This window comes from Macaca fascicularis, chromosome 9, assembly GCF_037993035.2.
Source record: "Macaca fascicularis isolate 582-1 chromosome 9, T2T-MFA8v1.1".
Classification (NCBI taxonomy): Eukaryota; Metazoa; Chordata; class Mammalia; order Primates; family Cercopithecidae; genus Macaca; species Macaca fascicularis.
This window is the reverse complement of record NC_088383.1, coordinates 86,858,666-86,876,813: the sequence shown is the minus strand read 5'-3', so window position 1 is coordinate 86,876,813 and position 18,148 is coordinate 86,858,666. Positions and strand designations below refer to the sequence as shown.

General features: G+C 44.1%; 1 protein-coding gene and 1 long non-coding RNA gene across 5 annotated transcripts in view; one reads left to right on the top strand and one right to left on the bottom strand.

Moving 5' to 3' along the window:
- The window catches only part of MRLN (myoregulin), a 29,006-nt gene extending 21,729 nt beyond the window's left edge, over positions 1 to 7,277 (bottom strand). The window contains exon 1 of one of the 3 annotated variants that reach the window (XR_012417905.1): positions 7,052 to 7,277. The gene's annotated coding sequence lies outside the window, so the exon portion shown is untranslated. The remainder of the gene's footprint in view (positions 1 to 7,051) is intronic. The other 2 variants (XR_012417906.1, XR_012417904.1) reach the window with 2 other exon arrangements.
- Positions 7,278 to 7,484: 207 nt separating this feature from the next.
- Positions 7,485 to 17,755, top strand: LOC141407702 (uncharacterized). 2 transcript variants are annotated; one of them, XR_012417908.1, is made up of 3 exons: positions 7,485 to 10,920; positions 11,114 to 11,616; positions 12,515 to 17,755. It is a non-coding gene; the product is annotated as an uncharacterized lncRNA (long non-coding RNA). The 2 variants fall into 2 exon arrangements; XR_012417907.1 differs by having other exon boundaries at positions 7,485 to 11,616.
- Positions 17,756 to 18,148: the final 393 nt, after the last annotated feature.

Genomic DNA, 18,148 nt, shown 5'->3' with positions numbered 1-18,148 from the left:
TTGGTTGGCGAGTTTTTGGACTCTATCCTTGAGTTTTTTTATGTTGTCATATACCGGCCAGATTGATTTAGGTAAAAACAACATTCTTCATTTAAAAACATACAGAGTCCACCCACGCCCCTTTTTTTTTCCAGCAGGAGTCAGGGCCTCGTTGAATTTGGAGGAAAGACAAATGCAAAGCCAGCAATTGTTTGTTAAAGAAGGATTAGAAATGGCTAGGAGAGAGTGAGTGAGATTGATAGTGTGGTGGAGATAGCTGGGGAGAGGTAGAGGGTGGCATAAGAACGGGAACAAGAATAAGAGTAAGTATAAAAGTAAAGAATAGGACTTCATCAGGGTGAAAGTATTGGAGTGTACTTTGTCACTGAAGATCTTCTATCCACTTAAAGAGAGACTTAACAGTGGCAGTTGAGGGCCTCTAAAAGTATTAGGGCAGCAGCAGCCACCACATGCAGAAATGAGGGCTAGGCTAAAACAGTAAGGTCAGGTGCCACTGAATACCAAGGGCCTGAGAAACTGCTTGGGTGTTTTGACTAATAAAGGCTGGTCCATTATTGCACTGTACAGAGGTGGGAAGGCCAAACTGAGCAATTATTTCTGAAAAAAGGGAAGAAATGACCGCTGTGGCCTTTTCAGACCCAGTGGGAAAGGCCTCTACCCATCCAGTGAAACTGTCTACCCAGACATGTTTCCTGACTTGAGGCATGTAAGTAAAGTCAATTTGCCAGTCCTGGGAGGGGGCAAATCCCTGAGCTTGATGTGTAGGGAAGGGAGGGAGCCTGAATAATCCCTGAGGAGTAGTAGATAGCAAATGGAACGCTGAGAAGTGATTTCCTTGAGGACAGACTTCCAGGATGGAAAAGAAATGAGAGGTTCTAAGAGGCAGGCTAGCGGCTTGTAACCTACATGGAAGAGGTTATGAAATGACAATAGAATAGAATGGAAGGAGATATTTTCCTTGGTCCAAGAACCATTTGCCTTGTGTGGGAAGAGATAGGTGGAAGTTTCAGCGGGGGAGTAGGTGGGAGTGGCCAGATGAGAAGGAGAAAAACTGCCATGAGGGATAGAAGTTGGAAGCTAGCTGCTTTTTTAGCTACCTTATCAGCATAAGCATTGCCCTGAGCGATGGGAGAGATGGGATCTGATGCCTTTTGATGGCCCTTGCAGTGTATGACTCCAGCTTCCTTTGGAAGTAAAGCAGCCTGGAGAAGAGTTTTTATTAAAGAGGCATTAATGATGGAGGACCCTTGCCTAATGAGGAAACCTTTCAGCCCATAAAACAGCATGGTGGTGCAGGATATGGAAGGCATATTTAGAGTCAGTATAAATATTGATGCGTAGTCCTTTTATAAGAGTGAGGGCCTGAATTAAGGCAATCAGTTTGGCTTGCTGAGGGGTAGTGGAGGGGGGCAGAGCAGTAGCCTGAATGATAGATGTGGAAGATACTATAGCATAGCCTGCCTTTGCTGGTGTGTGGCGATTAGGCCTGGTGGAACTGCCATCAATAAACCAAGTGTGAAAAGGGTGAGGAACAGGAAAGAAGGAACTATGGGGAAATGGAGTGAACGTCAGGTGGATCAGAGAGATACAGTCACGGGGGTCAGGTGTGGTATCAGGAATAATGTGGGAGGCTGGATTGAAGTCTGGGCCAGGAACAATGGCAATTTTGGGAAACTCAAAAAGAGTGAATATAGCCAAAGGAGCCGGGCAGCAGAAAGTGTATGTGTCAGGTGTGAGGAAGAAAATAGATTTTGGAAGTTATAAGAACTGTAGAGAGTGAGTTGAGCATAGTTTGAGATTTTGAGGGCCTCTAAAAATATTAGGGCAGCAGCAGCCACCACACGCAGACGTGAGGCTAGGCTAAAATAGTAAGGTCAAGTTGTTTGGACAGAAAGGCTACAGGGCACAGTCCTGGCTCTTGTGTAAGAATTCTGACCGCACAGCCCTGCACTTTGGCTGTGTGTAATGAAAAGGGTTGAGATGAGTTCGGGAGAGCTAGTGTGGGGGCACCTTCTAGGGCTGTTTTTAAGGAACAGAAAGACGAGTGGGGAAAGGATTTAGGATCTATGGGGTCAGCTAGGTTTGCTTTTGTGAGTTTACATAATGGTTTAGTCAGGATGGAAAACTCGGTATCTAAAGGCGGAAGTACCTAACCATGCCTAGGAAGGAAAGGAGTCCATATCAGGGTTATCTGAGAATTTACCTAGGTTTGTTTTAAGTCTGAGAGAGAAAACGGTGCATGCACTCTGGCTGGGCTGAATTCTCCTCCTCCTGTGGCTTGGAGGGGGCATAATTGGGGAATATTGGCACTCTTTGGTTCATTGTTTACCCCTTTGTCTATCTCCTTTTGGACCGAATGGGTTGAAGGGGGGTCCTTATTAGTTGAGGAAGGAGTCGGGGGGCACTGGGGAAGGGAGGTAGACTCTGAGGGCTTCCTGTAGGGCATAAATCATACTTTTTACATAATTGTGAGTTGTCTCTTAATGAAAAGAAGGTTTGTACATACGGCACTTCACTCCATTTGCCTTCTTTTCTTTTTTTTTTTTTTTTTTTTTTTGAGACGGAGTCTTGCTCTGTCACCCAGGCTGGAGTGCAGTGGCCGGATCTTAGCTCACTGCAAGCTCCGCCTCCCGGGTTTACGCCGTTCTCCTGCCTCAGCCTCCCGAGTAGCTGGGACTACAGGCGCCCGCCACCTCGCCCGGCTAGTTTTTTTTTGTATTTTTTAGTAGAGACGGGGTTTCACCGTGTTAGCTGGGATCGTCTCTCGATCTCCTGGCCTCGTGATCCGCCCGTCTCGGCCTCCCAAAGTGCTGGGATTACAGGCTTGAGCCACCGCGCCCGGCCCATTTGCCTTCTTTTCTACAAAAGAGGTCTAGCTGTAAGATGGTGTTGTAATTTATACCTCCCTCAGGAGGCCAGGTTTCTCCCCTTGAAGAGGGTAACGTGGCCAGGCGGTACTGCAGAAGAATATAAGCCATTTCCTTCTTAGCATCTGAGTGTTAAATTGGTCCTAATTCTCCAGAATACATTTTAGGGGCGTTTTTGCCTTGGGGGGAACGTTTCCCATCTGAAAAAAGAACATAGGGATGCCAGCACCCCCTAGTCATTTTCCGATGAGCATTCGTCATAGAGTGTCCTCTATGGTCCTAATGCTTATTCCTTTCCATGGTGCATAATCACCCATGGACCTCTGCTTATCGGATTAGTTACGCTCACGGATGTAGCTGTCCTGCACCTGTTTTTCCGCCTTTCTTGACCACAAAGAAAGGGGACTGGGCTACTGGATTCTAGTGGTCCTTTACCAGTGTGCCCAATATTGCCTTTGTGCTCAGGGGTGAGTCCTAGAGCTGGACTGGGCTCCTGAGTATTTCATAACAACCCAGCCGCCCCATCAAGATTCATTCCTATAAACAACAGTTCTTATGGAAATTCATTTCAGAGAGGGTGTAGGTAACCTTTTGAGTTAAGATTGAGATAGTCTTTTGATTCTGTAAGTACTTTAAGGCTTAGCTGAGTGCAAGCAGTTCACAGGTTTGAGGAGATCAATTATTAGGCAATTTTTAAACTCTGCTTCCACAGGAGTCTCCGTATCAATTACTGAATACCCATTGAGCTTTTTTCTCAATCACCTGGGAGGGACCATCTATCGTCCTATCCTGAAGGGAGTTCCTCCTAGGTCTGGTTGACCTTGTATGGTAATTAAGATTTAAATCCTGTTGTTTTGTGGAAGGGGTTCGGGTTTAGGAGATTAGTCGGACATGGAGGGAGAGCACGTGTGTTTTCATGAAGAATTATGTCGAGATAGGCAATGGTGAAGGAAGAAATTTGGGCTTGACTGAAGTAATGGGGGCTGTCTGTGAAGCCTTGCAGCAGTACATCCCAGGTAATTTGCTGAGCCTGGTGGGTGTCAGGGTCAGTCCAAGTGAAAGCAAAGAGAGGCTGGGATGAAGGGTACAAGGAATAGTAAAGAAAGCATGTTTGAGATCCAGAACAGAATAATGGGTTATGGAGGGGTTGTGGAGGGAGGTATTGAGGATAGGAGAGTATATGGCTTTGGCACCACAGGGCGGATAGGCAAGACAATTTGGTTAATAAGGTGCAGATCCTGAACTAACCTGTAAGGCTTGTCCGGTTTTTGAACAGGTAAAATGGGGCAATTCTAAGGAGAGTATATAGGCTTTAAAAGGCCATGCCGTAACAAGCAAGTGATAACAGGCTTTAATCCTTTTAAAGCATGCTGTGGGATGGGATATTGGCATGGAGCGGGGTAAGTGTGATTAGGCTTTAATGGGATGGTAGGGGGTGCATTGTTTGTCACCATGGAGGGAGTAGAGGTATCCTATACTTGTGGGTTAATGTGGGGAGATACAAGGGGAGGATGGGAAGGAGGCTTTGAACTGAGGAAAAGGTGGCAAGGAGGTGTGGCTGTAGCCCAGGAAGAGTCAGGGAAGCAGATAATTTAGTTAAAATGTCTTGACTTAATAAGGGAACTTATTACACCTTGAAGGAAAGGTTAATTGAATCCTGTTGTGGGGTTTGAGGGTCGGAATCCAATTTTTGGAGCTTTTCCTGATGCTGAGAGGGGATTGGGTAATAACATGCATATTGAGAATAAGATGGCCTTCTGGCCCCTCTGGGTCTAGGGGGGTAAAGTGTCTAAGGGTTGTTGCTAAGCGGGCCATGAACTGGGATGGGTTCTTTACCTTGGATAGTTTCTTTAAGTTTGTCATAATTAACAGCTTTGTAAGCTGCCTTTTTAAGCCCTTCAACTAGGCAGGAAACCATGTAATCTCGCCTTAGCTATACCTGGGGAATCTGCCTGATAGTTCCACTGGGGATCTCCTCAGGGAACTGCTCTAATGCCTTCCTGGAGGTCTGGCTCATGAAGCCGGCGGTTATCAGCGTGAGATTGGGCTAGAGAAAAAATTCTTTCCCGTTCATCTGGGGAGAGGGTAGAAGTTAGGATGACATTTAAGTCACTCCAGGTTAAACTGTAGGACAGAGTTAGATATCGGAATTCCTGTATATATTTAGTGGGATTGATGAGAAAGAGCCTAAACGCTGGCTGATTTGGGAAAGGTCTGATAGAGAAAAAGGCACATGTAACCTGACTATACCTTGTGGGGAAAAGAAAGAGATCAGCCTGTTACTGTGTCTATATAGAAAGAAGTAGACATAAGAGACTCCATTTTGTTCTGTATTTCAGATGTTGTTAATCTGTGACCCTACCCCTAACCTTGTCCTTGCAAGAGACATGTGCTGTGGTAACTCAAGGTTTAATGGATTTTGGGCGTGCAGGGTGTGTCTTTGTTCCTAGAAAAGCTAGGTATTGTCCAAGGTTTATCCCCATGTGATAGGATGAAACAATGCTGCTAAAAGGTTTATCTCTAGGCACAGGATTTTCCTTTAAACTTATTCATGTCACAGAGATCCTTGTTCTTATGTCTTACTGCTGATTTCCTCCCTAAAAACGATCCTATTGTCCTGCCACTCCCTTATCTTTAAGAAGGTAAAGATGGCCGGGCGCGGTGGCTCAAGCCTGTAATCCCAGCACTTTGGGAGGCCGAGACGGGTGGATCACGAGGTCAGGAGATCGAGACCATCCTGGCTAACACGGTGAAACCCCATCTCTACTAAAAAATACAAAAAACTAGCCGGGCGAGATGGCGGGCGCCTGTAGTCCCAGCTACTCGGGAGGATGAGGCAGGAGAATGGCGTAAACCCCGGAGGCGGAGCTTGCAGTGAGCTGAGATCCGGCCACTGCACTCCAGCCCGGGCGACACAGCGAGACTCCGTCTCAAAAAAAAAAAAAAAAAAAAAAAGAAGGTAAAGATAATTATCTATAAATATTAAGGGAACTCAGAGACCGGTGCTGGCGTGGGTCCCCTGTAAGCTGAGCGCCAGTCCCCTGGGCCCCCGCTTTTCTTTCTCTATACTTTGTCTCAGTGTCTTATTTCTTTTCTCAAGTCTCTCCTTCCACCTAACGAGAAACACCCACAGGTGTGGAGGGGCAGGCCACCCCTTCATACCTTCAGCTCCAGCCCCCTCTCTAAAAGGAAATTGTTGGGCAGGTTGGGGAGAGCCAGTCGCTGAATGAAACTAAGCCAGACCCGGTGTGAGGAGGGGAGTTGATAGAAGGATTATAGGGAGGGGGCAGCAGAGGCTGAGGAAGAATTGGGACCTGGCTCGCTCTGGTGAGGAGCAGCCTGGGGAGAAGGTGAGAGATCAGATGAGTCCGTAGAAAAGAAGGATTCAAAGGACTCAGAGCTTGGGGTGGAGACTGAAGGAACAGACAGGAGAGAAAGAAGAAAGATTTGGGACGAGTCTCATTGGGAACAGAGACTAGGGAGGGACCAATGTGTAAAAGAATGCCTGGACATCAGGCACTTAGACCATTTGGCCATTTTTCGACAAAAATTGTCTAGATCTTGTAGGATAGGCAAATCAAAAGTGCCATTCTCTGACCACTTGGAACTACTGTCCAGTTTGTACTGGGGCCAAGCGGTATTGCAGAAGAAAATAAGATGCTTAGATTTTAGGTCAGGTGAGAGTTGAAGAGGTTTTAAATTCTTGAGAACACAGGCTAAGGGAGAAGAAGGAGGAATGGAGGGCGGAAGGTTGCCCATAGTGAAGGAGGCAAGTTTAAAGAGAAAGGTAGAGACACGGAGAAGTGGGTGGGGAGCAGTCCTGGACTGCAACGTGGGTGAGCAACCAAAGCAGGTGTCCCTGCAATTGACTTGCCACCAAGGGAACGTGGGTGAATGATCAAGGCAGGCGTCCCCGTGGAGATCAGATACCAATGGAACATGGATGAATAATCAGAGAGGCGTCCCGGCAATGATTAAACACCAAGGGAAGGCTGCCTTCCTGAGTCTATGACCGGCACGGGAGTTTTGGGTCCACGGATAAAATGTGTCTCCTTTGTCTCTACCAGAAAATGAAAGGAATTGAAACTAAGAAGGGAGAGACTGAAGGGTGGGGCCAAGATTGAAAGAAGAGGTTGAGGGATAGTAAGAGAGGTTGGATAAGAGAGTAAAAAGAGGCTCCTTACCCGATTTAAAATCAGTGAGATGTTCCTTGGGCTGGTTGGTCTGAGGGCCTGAGGTGGTAGGTGGATGTCATCATGGAGTAAGGATGAGGACAATGGACTGGTCTCCCGAAGGAGTCCCGCTGACCCGGGTCTTCGGCACCAAATGTTTCACACGTCTGTGTGAAGAGATCACCAAACAGGCTTTGTGTGAGCAACATGGCTGTTTATTTCACCTGGGTGCAGGCAGGCTAAGTCCCAAAAAGGAGTCAGTAGAGGTGATGGGATTATCATGAGTTCTTATAGGTTTTGGGATAGGCGGTGGAGTTAAGAGCCATGTTTTGGGGGCAGGGGGTGGATCTCACAAGTACATTCTCAAGGGTGGGGAGAATTACAAACAAACTTCTTAAGGGTGGGGGAGATTATAAAGAACATTGATCAGTTAGGGTGGGGTAGAAACAAACCACAATGGTGGAATGTCATCAGTTAAGCTATTTTCACTTCTGTGGATCTTCAGTTGCTTCAGGGCATCTGGATGTATATGTGCAGGTTACTGGGGATATGATGGCTTAGCTTGGGCTCAGAGGCCTGACATATTTATTTAATTTTTTAAAGAGATAGGGTCTTGCTCTGTGGCCCAGGCACTGCACTCTGTGGAGTGCAGTGGTATAATCATAGCTCGCTGCAGCCTTGAACTCCTGGGCTCAAGCAATCCTCCTGCCTCAGTCTCCCAAGTAGCTAGGACTACAGGTGCATGCCTCTATGGTCAGCTAATTTTTGTATTTTTTGTTTTTGTTTTTTGGAGAAATAGGGTCTTGTTATGTTGCCCAGGCTGGTTTTTTTGTTTGTTTGTTTGTTTTTGGAGACGCTGGAGTGCAGTGGCCTGAGCTTGGCACTGCAAGCTCTGCCTCCCGGGTTCACCCCATTCTCCTGCCTCAGCCTCTAGAGTAGCTGGGACTACAGGCATCCACCACCAAGCCTGGCTAATTTTTTTGTATTTTTAGTAGAGATGGAGTTTCACCTTGTTAGCCAGGATGGTCTCTATCTCCTGACCTTGTGATCTGCCTGCCTCAGCCTCCCAGAGTGCTGGGATTACAGGCGTGAGCCACCGTGCCCAGCCCCAGGCTGGTTTTGAATTCCTGGCCCCAAGCAATTCTCCTACCTAGGCCTCCTAAAGTGCTGGGATTATAGATGTGAGCCACTATGTCTGGTCCTTTGAGATTATCTTGATCAAAAGGGAAAGTATCTGTGGAGAGCATTCTTTTTTTTCTTTTTAGATGGAGTTTCGCTCTTGTTGCCTAGGCTGGAGTGCAATGAATGGCATGATCTCGGCTCACCGCAACCTCCGCCTCCCAGGTTCAAGTGATTCTCCTGCCTCAGCCTTCCCGAGTAGCTGGGATTATAGGCATGCACCAGCAAGCCTGGCTAATTTTGTATTTTTAGTAGAGATGGGATTTCTCCATGTGGGTCAGACTGGTCTCAAAACTCCCAACCTCAGGTGATCTGCCCACCTTGGCCTCCCAATGTGCTGGGATTACAGGCATGAGCCACCGCGCCCGGCCTGTGGAGAGAATTTTTGTGTTTCAGTGGAAAACTATAGCACACCCTGGTGGGTTATCAGATTCTGGTCCTGTTCATTGTCTTTGAACTCTTTCTGTTTGAACCTCTTGTAAATTGTAGGTAACTGATAGATATGAAAAACCAGTTTTTACTGCCTGTAAATTGTGCCAGATCTTGTCATTTTGCACACATTGTCAAACCTTACCAAATTTAAACTCTTGTTTTTCTCTCTAATATCTGCCTACAGCCTTCAAATTAATATTTCCAATTTTTCTCTCCCTTCTGTCTTGGCATCACGAAGAACTGAATTCTGACAATCCAGATTAAAATTTGTAAACCCAGATCTTTACTGGAACTCTAGGTTGCCTTGTAGCTGCCACTTCCCTCAGCACCTGAGGAAGCACTGTGCCTTAAAGCCCAGATGACTTGATATATACCTTGAAATACTCATCACTGAGGCAGCCCATGCAGGGGCCAGTTTCTGCCTGGAAAAGACACTCTTTGAGCCTCAAAGGAAATGTGATAAAATGTTCAGGTCACAAATGCCTTTATATGACAGGGAATCAAGACAGTGGACAACATTGCCAAGAACATTGACGTCTTAGCTTCGGCAAACTCATGCAGTGCTGTATGACCAAAAGTTTTTCATCCACCGACCTCTTGGAATTTGCTGGACCAGATACCCTCAGGATCCGACTCCTGGCTCCTGACTTTATTATAACCTTTTATATTAATATTTCTCTTTTTCATTTCAGTCATCCCCCCTAGAAGATGATCAGCAAGATGATGCTAAAACAGTTCACCTTTGCTACCACCTCTCAACAGATGCTTCAGCTGCTTTTGCAGGAATAACACAAACAAGAGTCTTCAGGGAATTATTTCTTAGACCCTATTTCTCCCCCACTCAGGAGATTCACCATCACTTTTGAGTTGTTCATTGATAAATAATATTTATTAATCTTGAATCAAAGGGGATAATGATAATGTTGAGTTTTTTAAAAATTATTAATTGTAGTAAAAGACACATAACATTAAATTTACTATCAAAACCTTTTTTTTTTTTTTTTTTAATTTTGAGACAGAGACTCACTCTGTATCCAGGCTGGAGTGCAGTGGCATGATCTTGGCTCACTGCAACCTCTGCCTCCCGGGTTCAAGCAATACTCTGCCTCAGCCTCCTGAGTAGCTGGGATTATAAGAGAGCACCACCACACCAGCTAATTTGTGTGTGTGTGTGTGTGTGTGTGTGTTTTTTCAGTAGAGATGGGATTTCACCATGTTGGCCAGCCTGATCTCGAATTGCTGACCTCAAGTGATCCATCCGACTCAGTCTTTCAAAGTGCTGGGATTAGAGGTGTTAGCCACCATGCTTGGCCTATCTAAACCATTTTTAAGTATACAGTTTAGTAATGTTAAATACATTCACATTTTTGTGTACATTGTTGTGCAAAGTCTCCACAAAGCTTTTCATTTTGCAAAACTGAAACTCTGTATTCATTAAACAACTCCCCACTCTCCCCGCCAGGCTGAACAACCACCATTCTACATCTGTTTCTATGAATGCGGCTACTTCAGCTACCTCATATAAGTGGAATCATATATTTGTCATTTTGTGACTGGTATATTTCACTTAGCATAATGTCCTCAAGATTCATCCGTGGTGTAGCATGTGTATGAATTCCTTTCCTTTTTAAGGCTGAATAATATTTCATTGAACACATCTACCACATTTGTTTATGCATTCATCCATAAATGGATGACAATGTTGAACTCTGCCTGAGCCCTGTGCTCCTAGAAGATGGCACTTAGGAAATCCTTCTCCCCTTTGTCCTTCCGAATAGCTTATTGCAAAGAACTACTCTTCTCCATGCGACTTAGATAAGACTCGTGAATGCCCCCCTGTTTACTTAGGACAAGGCCAGACAAAAACCCTCCAAATTTTGTCTCATAAATGATTACCCAAATTGTTTGTCCCCACTCACCAAGGTGGACAAAATACCCGCTAATAAGACTTGACCAAACTCTAGCTAGGCTTCTTCCCTCCCCACAAGCTCCTGAACTTTGATCTTCAACCTGAGCCAGCACTGGAATATGGAGCAGCTGCCCTTCATGAGCACATATCCAAGGTCTCTCTTGAGACTCTTGCAGATCTTGTGGTCTGTGTGTTGTCCTCTTAAAATAGTCCCCTCCTCCTACTGCAATAGTCTTTTCAAATAAAATCTCTGTGTTTCTAGGTCTGAATGTTTTTATTTGACTGGGATCGGTGAGAAAATGCTAAGAGGTGCACTACACTAGATGTGAACCTGGAGGACCATTGGGTCTGGTTCCAGCAGGTAAGCAGAACTTTTTTTTTTTTGCTTGAGATGGAGTCTCACTCTGTCACCCAGGCTGGAGTGCAGTGGCGCAGTCTCCGCTCACTGAAACCTCTGCCTCTTGGGTTCAAGCAATTATCCTGCCTCAGCCTCCCTAGTAGCTGGGCTACAGGCATGTGCCACCATACTCAGCTAATTTTTGTATTTTTTGTAGAGACAGGGTTTCACCATGTTGGCCAGGATGGTCTCGAACTCCTGACCTCAAGTGATCCACCTGCCTCAGCCTCCCAAAGTGCTGGGACTGCAGGCACAAGCCACTGTGCCCAGCCAGAAAATAATTTCTTTAGTCCCATTTTACAAGAGGATGGAGATACAAGAAGGCTAAAGGACTTGCTGGCTGTCACAGCACCTGTGGCAGCGCTGGGACTATAGGTGCTATCTCTGATCTTGTAAAAAGTGTTCTTTGCAGCACAAACATGCCCAGCCTTGCTAAATGTTTGTGGATGGTGAAAAAACATTCTCCAATGTTCCAAGAAATGGAAATGGATCCAAGAATGAAAGAAAGTAAATAGAATATCCAGAGCTTCAGGGAACGTTTTCCAGCCTGTGGAAATAAAGGCCACCCAAATAAGAACAAACAAAGGCTATTTATTCAGAATCTGCTCTAGCAAGGGAATCAGCCACCATCATTTGCATCTGGCAGAGACACAAAGGCAGGTAAGGAATGGGAATGCTTTATAGTGGGGGGGGGAATAAAAAGACTTCAGGCTATTGGCGTGGGGAAGCTGTGGGCAGCTAAGCAGCATCCTACATAGTGGCTTAGGATTGCATATTTGCTTTATCTTGTTGATCCTAAAATGGTAGTCAATGCAAAAATTAGGAAAGCTGTCAGTTATTAATCAAGTCATGGCTGTTTTGGGCCAATTACTACAGGGGTTATTATTTGGCTTCCTACATTAGTTGACTTCCAGGATTGGTTACGGTTGCCAGTAGGTTGGCTTCACGGGCTGCTTGCAGCAGGTTCAGAGCAGGTTCTCAGTTTGAGTTCTACTTTTATTTATAGTGTGGTCACTGTCTGTTTGTATATTCAGTCTCTTGAGTCTTTACAGGGATCCTGCATTTAGAAATCCCTTTCAGACTTCATATTCAGTCCCAGGACTGGTGGTGAGAGGATTTCCACTTCCTGTATGCAGTGTCTGGGTTTGCCTCAGCTACGTTCTCCCCCATCACCCTCTTGTTTCACAAATAGGTGAAAATCAAGGCCTTCAGTATTATCTCCAGGTTCCCAGGACTCTCAGACTGATGCACTCCTGCTTGCCTTCCCCTCAACGCCTTTTTTTTTTTTTTTGAGGCAGGGTCTTGCTCTGTCCCCAGGCTGGAGTGCAGTGGCATGGTCATGGCTCACTGCAGCCTCCACCACCCAGGCTCAAGCAATCCTCCCATCTCAGCCTCCTGAGTGGCTGGGACTGCAGATACACATCACCATGCCTGGCTAATTTTTTTATTATTTGTAGAGATGAGGTTTCACTACGTTGCCCGGGCTGGGTCTCGAACTCCTGGGCTCAAGCAATCCTCCCGCCTCAGCCTCCCAAATTGCCTTCTTTTATTTATGCAGGTCCTGGAATCTCCGGAAATCCAAAGGACTTTAGCAGCCTCTTCACACTGCCTGAACATTCACCAGATGGCAAGGCAGAAGCTGAGAGATTCCAGTGTTTGGGTTCCAGTCTAATTCCACTGAGACCTCCTTGAGCCCACTACAGCAGATGTGACATCCTAGGAGCTCCATCAAGTAGGAGAGAAAAGGAAATGGATAAACACACTCAGCAATTTCCCCAATCCTACCACCAGCGGTCTTGGCTCTGAGCCTGCAAGCACTGTTCCTTGTCTAAAACCCTTTTCTTTCCCCAGTTCTCCCCTGTGAATTCCTTTCCATCCATGAGTTCCAGTTTTAACATCACCCCCTCTAGGAAGGTTTTCCCCACACTCCAGCATTACGTCTTCCCAAGTGCCCTGTTCTTGTCCTTCCTGGACTACTCATACTCTTCTACTACAGAGATTTTTCTTTTTGCTTCTTTTCCCTAAATGACCATAGAATCCTCAGGACCACCTCTAGATCTTGGTTTCAATTCTCCATCTAATACCTAATACAAAGCAGGAGGATAGCGAATAAGGCACAAGTGGCCAGAGACAAGACTGTCAGAGTAAGCAGGGATATATCAAATTGTTAATATCCTGCTTCATCACTTACTAGCAGTTTAACTCCAAGCAAGTTATTTAACCTCTCTATGCCTCAGTTCTCATCTGTAAAATGGAGATTATAATAGTAATCCTCACATAAAGTTGTTGCAGGGATTAAGTGAGTTAACATGTGTGAAACATTGAGAAGTATACAGAGTAAAAATTATGAAAGTTCTTGCTATTTTTATGCAGATGGAAGATGCAGTCAGTTTTAGTTTAGAAAGATTTGTGGGCCAGGTGCAGTGGCTCACGCCTGTAATCTCAGCACTTTGGGAGGCTGAGGTAGGCGGATCAGCTGCTAGCAAGTAGTTGAGAGTCAATCTATTCTGATAGATAGCATTTCTCATCTGAGTTTCTCGCCAGGCCAGAACAGTCACGGTTTTACCAGATTTATTAGTGATGATCTCCAAGACAGCTTGCGACCGCATGATTCGGTTGAGCATGTAAATGGCGGTCCGGTACCCCCACGAGCCATCTTGTGCCCAAGTGGCAGTCCCATAGTATTGTATGTAATTTTTTCAGGAGGCCTTTTATCATCTTTTTAATTATCTATGGCTATGCTTTGCTTTTCATGGGAAGCATAGACAGGGAAAACCAGGAGTTTGCCTCTTTTTATGGGCAGTAGGAAGAAAGATAGTTTAATAGTGCCAATAACACAACTACCTGTCCACTGGTCGGGCAGCTTAGCGTAGGCTCTATGTCAACATATCCAGTATAGCCCAGTGGAGGCTGTCCAGTCCTGGTGGGATTCTGGGTGGGCCTAAAGGGTCTGCAACTTTGGAAATTTACTGAGTGGATTTTTCTCTGTGTGGTTTGAATTCCACCATGTAACTGTTTTGTAGTACTACTAAACAGCTTTTGCCCAAGGCAGCTGAGTCTTCCTACAGGAAGGGTGAAGTCCTTCCCCACTCTTGCTATACAGTGTTGTCTAATGATTGAGGCTTTTAGGACCTAGAAGTGATCAGGGTGATTCTTTTGGGCTAGGAATTCCTCAGGAACTGGGTCTGTAGGTACTAATTCTCAGGCTTTCTATGGCCATTGATCTCCTATTACAGTTCCTCTACATACATAACACGAAGTGACACTGAGAGACTGGACTACATGCTCGGCTAATTGCAAAAACAAATGTCTTGTTTTTCCTAGAATTTCTGTTACTGGCAGATTTAGCTTATCATAGAAGGTTTGAAATACTGGCTCAGGAGAGCGTTTATAAACTTTTTCTCAAACCGCGATATTTACTTGAAGATCCAGTCCAACTCCATCAATTTCTAGGGTTACACGTTCCCCTTTTTTGTAGCGAGGATTAAGGGGGTTGGTTATTACTAGTTCTAAGGGGTTACTGGTACAGGAAGGGCCACTTTTTCCTTGCTGAAGGTGGACAGGATTTTTTTTCATTTTTTATTCAAGTAGCCTAAATGACACAAGACCAGTGTCTACATTTATTTTCACACAGTCCTATTTCATGATAAATGTACTTATTTTCTGCCATATAGCCTCTTTTCTAATTAAGAGAACCACATCCTATTTTTAACTTATTATTATTGACAACACAGGCATCAAATTTTAAGGTGACTTGTTTGGTCACCTTTTTTTTTTTTTTTTTTCTGTTTTGGCTAACACTTTACTCATATCATTTATGAGCCCCCACCAGTCCTCAGTCCTTAATCTTATTTTAAAAACTGTGGTCATGGGAGGCTCAGATGGGTCACAACACACATCAGTTTGGTCATTTCCTGGGCTACATACCTTGTGTAGAATAACATTATACACACAAGTTCTTTTTAGAGTTCCAGTATACTTATAATAACCGTAAAATAATAAGACCGTAGCAACCTTTTGTCCCACCTCAGTGACTTGATGTATACACTGGGAACAGTCCTCAGTCTGAGGAAGGTCAGTTGAAGTCTTTACTGCACAAGTCCAAATTTTAAGGAAAATGAGTCCCATGATGAGTTTCCTCATGTTTTGGTCATATGTGGACCAGTCCGCTTCCGGGTGTGACTGGAGCGGGGCTTGTCGTCTTCTTCAGAGTCACTTTGCAGGGGTTGGCGAAGCTGCTTCCATCCACATACAGCTCCCAGTCTACTGATGTAGTCTAAGGTCTAGACTGGGATGTAAGTCCCAGTCTAAGGATGGTCTTGGAGGTTGGGCCCACTAGAATAAACTGAGTCCAAAACCTCTACATAGTTATGTTCAACTGGGCTCTCTGATACCGGGAGCAAGGTGGCGGGGTTTAGGATGTTGTAAACTTCAATGGTTATGTGGGGATTTTCACAGAGCAAGCTTTGGTATCTAGTTAGTCTAGCATTTGTTAGCTAATGATGTCCTTTGGTATTTATTAACGTCACCACAGCATAGGGGCACTTTAGGTTTTGCCCAAGAGTTAGCTTATCTGCTTCTTATGCTAACAGGGCCACTGCTGCTAGGACCCTTAGACATGGGGGTCAGCCTTTGGAAACCCTGTCTAGTTGTTTTCAGAGATAGGTCACTGGCCTTGGCCAGGGCCCCACAGTCTGGGTTAAAACTACAACTGCCATTTTTTCTTTTTCTGACACATAGGGTGTAAAGGGTTTTGTCAGGTCAGGTAGCCCCAGGGCTGGGGCCGACATGAGTTTTTCTTTTAACTCATGAAAAGCTTGTTGCTATTGGTTGTCATAGATGTAGTTTCACTAATCTACATTTTTATTAATTGTCACTCACTAAAATACTGACTTAAATCCTGCAGCTATTTGATTTCAAGCTTTAAATAGATCTGGTAGTCCTTGTGGGACTCCAATTGCGTCTAAATAGACATGAGGGTCAAAAGACCCATAAGAGGCTTCTCTCACTTTACGATGTCTTATTTTTTCTCCCTCTGGTTGATGAAATTCCAGGGTGAAAGAGATAGGCAAATGGACTAAAGCACAAGTGTCACTCTAGTTAGTCAGCAGAGTGCCTAGTAAAGGTCCACCACAATACCACCACACATCTGCTCAAGGATGAACAAGGGCTGACTGACTGATAAGCTCTTGAAAATTCTTAAGTTCATCACTTCCCTTCAGCTCTCCAAGGAATGCTAAGTTTCCTCCCTGTCGTGAGAGACACAAAGTGAACTTAATGTTGGGAGATAGAAGCTGGATGGCCCTCGGGGGCTGACCCGGAGGGTGCCGGACTTTGGGATATAGCAGAGAGAGCTTGGCATGACTTATTACTCCAGGCTGTAGAATCCTGGAAAAGAGCTACCATGCAGCCCACACCAGGTTGACTGGAAGACCACCTTAGTGGAAGGGGGACAGTTTGGGCCTCTGGCCTGCCATGTGCACAAGCATAATAGTTGCTTTTGTTTAACGTGCAGATAGAATATTTGATCCATTTTAACCAGGCATTTGCATCTTGGTATCCTGTCCTTATTGCTAAAGTTTGTTTTAAGTTTTTAACTTCTATGGTCCTCTAGTAAAATGAATGTATGATTTTAGGAAATTACAAAAACCGGTTGGGGCAGTCCATCCTTGCTCTTTAGTGGTCCACAGAACGTTGGACCAACTACAGCATAAAAGCTCTATGTTGGGTGGCAAGACTCCTGGTTGGCACTGGGGTCTTTATCAAAATCTCCCTGGATTAAATGATCCTAGTTTACTAATGCCCAGTCTGAGGAGAGTCAGGAGGGACAGAAGTAGTTTTCTGAAGTAGAAAGCTGTCTTTGACTTGGCAAGTCTCCACAGGGTATAACAAGGCAAGCATTAAATGCGATAGTCTGAGGCGAAATTGACTTGGTTATGTTAATAACTAGATGGTTAGCAATAGAACAAGGAAAGAAGAAAGAGTAATAGAATAGATGAAAAGAGTTAAATTTTTCTTAGCTTTAGTTTGGTAGGGTTTTCCCCTAGGACTATGGCCCACGACTCTGGAGGGGGTGGCACTTTCTTGACTCGGGTGTGATATACATCCTTTTTTGCTGTATGAACAGCAGTCTTGGTGGTTAGCAGCACAAGGTAGGGTCCTTCCCAGGCTGGCTCGAGTTTTTCTTCTTTCCACCCTTTGATGAGAATGTGATCTTCAGGCTGGTGCTGGTTTACCAGAAATTCTAGGGGTGGTACACGTGCTAAAGGACTTTCAGTTTTTGAGGGAAAGGAAAGTGGAAGATAAATCAAGTATATGATTTTTAAGAAATTGACCTTTTGTTTTAAATGTGGGGACCGTGGCAGTGGACTTTATAGTCCTTAGTGCTTTTTTACTGAGAAATTTCCTTTAGCACCTATTTTTATTAGTTTTTAAACCAAAGAAAGCCAAATACCATTTTACATTTAACAATGCTTTTTGTATGATTTTTATACCAGAGAAGCTAAATTTTGCCTTTATATTAGTATGTTATTAATGTTAAACCTAATTTTAATAAAACCTTGTGGACATATTTATCCAATTTTTAATGTTTGACCATAAGGTAAGATTTTATAGGCTCTTTTTAACCTTTTATAATTTTTTCTAAAGAGCAGGTTGGTGCTTTAAGAAAAACCTGCTGTACTTTTATTTTAATGTCCAGTTTACAGAAAAACTGGATGATACCTCCTTAACTTTAGCCAATGTTTATACACAGAATTTTCTTTCCAATTAACATTTTAAAACTTGATTAAACCTTTAAAACAAAATATGCATATTTTTAACCTTTTAATGTAGGTAAAAATTTATATTCTTATGCCTCCTTATAATTCTTTGACCAAAGGTATATTTTACTTCCCTTATACACCTTGCACATAAACTATTTTTTTTTGTTTGTTTGGTTTTTATTTTAGTTTTACATTCAGGAGACCTAGTTACTTTTGAATTATACAACACTTCTTGCATATATTTTTTTATAACATTTTTCTATAACATTTTTCTCTTTCACAACTTTCACAGATAATTTTTTGACATGCTTTAATTTTCTGACTTATGACAATTATTTCTTTCTTTAAACAAACAGTTAATTTATTTCAGGACAAGAATTTACTATGTAATACTCTTTTTACATAAATTCCGCCCCCCTCCTTTTTTT